Here is a 2,188-nt window from a genome sequence, read left to right on the forward strand (position 1 = left end):
TCTGCAGAAAACTGTAATGAGTTCTTTATGGCTTTCTGCTCCTGACCTACAAACCTGAGGCTTATATATGTGAAAATATATTTAAAATATTATTTTAATTTTAAAAAGTACAGTTTGACTTATAAAACTAGATTAGGCAAGAATAAAACTCTCAGTTCAAGAGTTTCTCTTCTTTATTTTCCTGTTTTCTGTTAATTATGTCTGTAAAGTATGAAAACAAACATTTCCTGAATACTCCACAAAAATTGGAAGTTCTAAATATGAGCAAAGTGAGTTTTATCTGAAATATACTGTGTAAAAAAACGTGTAAAAAATCTGTGAAATTTATGGTAAAATACCGGCCGCTGTGTTTGCCAGAACTTCATGATAAAAAATGTGGTAACAACATTTTAAGCTTTACAGACCTAACGTGGTAATAAAACATATTTCATTAACTGATATAATGTTGATAACCACCTAAAAACTAACCACAAACAGTAAGGTGCATAAACGTTAGTTTAAAAAACATTAATGTCAAATAAAACCCTAATGTACACAACTGATAAGAAAAAAAGAAAAACTAATAAGATTGTTATTTCAACAGAAAAAAAAGTGAAGTGTCATGCAGGGAATAATGGGAGTGTCAATTTACATTTTTTCACTGTAAATTATACATTGACTTGTTAACAGTATTTTACTGTAAGATTAAATTAAATGTAATTACTTTTTTTTTTGGTCTTAAATAAATGCAAAACACATTTAGATTTGCCAGTGATAATATTTAACTCCTGAGTTCTTGTTTAATCATTTATCATTCACTATATAGTGTATGAACCTCAGAGTTAAATATTGGCTTCTTGTTTTATAAAACATTATTAGATATAAAAAAAACCAAATCAACAAAAAACCAAAAAATAAAAACCAAAGCAAAATCACACCCACTACATACAGAAACAAACATTAAGTAAAAAATCAAAGTCTAGGTGCACCCACTAGTTAGAGCAAGAAGCATGAAGTAAATAGAAGTAGATAAGGGGTGCAGTACATACACTTCTTATACCCGAGTAAGATCAGATAAGCAAAGGAGTAAGCCCCACTTCATGCTTAGCATAGCACACAATGTTCCAAGGGTCATTCGTGAGCTTGTAGATCATGATGACAACCACACAAAACACTGTGGTTTTTAACACCTTTGGACCTATAATAAAAACTAGATGGTTGATCTTCTGACAAGTCTAGGCAAAAGCGACTAGAGGTCTTGACACGTTTGCAGCCTTTTTGTACTTTTATTCCAAGAAGAAATTCTTCTTCAAGATAGAAATAGATAGCAAGAGCACATGAGGGTACATATGTCCTAACTCACAAGATACTGATCATTCGGAATTTAAGATAAGGAAAAGTGAGTATAAGCAATACTTATTTCTAGAATACACACAGATTAATATTTCAAAATCATAGAAAGCATAATAATATGTTGAATACATGATCTTAAGAAAAGTAATATTTAAATAAATCATGAAGAATAATTAATAAAACAATTCAATTCATGAGTTCTTATATAAATATGTGAAGTCTTAAGTCGATTCATCATATATTATCACTTGTAACTTTAAATACAAAGTACCAAACACACACTTAAAGTCACCTGTGATGATATTTAACTCTTGGTTTCTTGTTAAGAATATAGCATATGATAACTTATTAAAAAAGATATATTATATCTTATATTAATTTATTTATTTATTTCTCTATTAAATAGTCTTAAGCTCAGCCTCCTTCTGATGGAGAGTTTATAAAGAGCAGCAGACTTCACTCTTCTCACAGTCATGGACTTTTCTGCACAGGAATAAAATCAGGTACTTTTTTACTTTAATTATAATTAATACCATTCCAGTCGTTGTTGTTTTTCTAATCTTAACTTTTTCTTACCTTTATCCTATTTATCTTCCATCACTATGAAATACTGACCAAAGTTTAATGTTTTAATTTAAGTATCCAGAACCATGGGTGTCAACGTTTCAGTAGTAAATCAAACTCCTTACACCTGGTACTTTGACACCCAGGACAAAAGAGGGGTAAGATCTTACAATGCAATTCTTTTTTCCTAGTTAGCATTTCCTGTAATTAGCCAGACAATAACTGAGAGAATGACATAATCAGTTTATATTTACGTGTCATTTTTTTCACTACTTTTCTGATGAAAAAACCA

Source organism: Cyprinus carpio, chromosome B4 (assembly GCF_018340385.1).
Source record: "Cyprinus carpio isolate SPL01 chromosome B4, ASM1834038v1, whole genome shotgun sequence".
Lineage (NCBI taxonomy): Eukaryota > Metazoa > Chordata > Actinopteri > Cypriniformes > Cyprinidae > Cyprinus > Cyprinus carpio.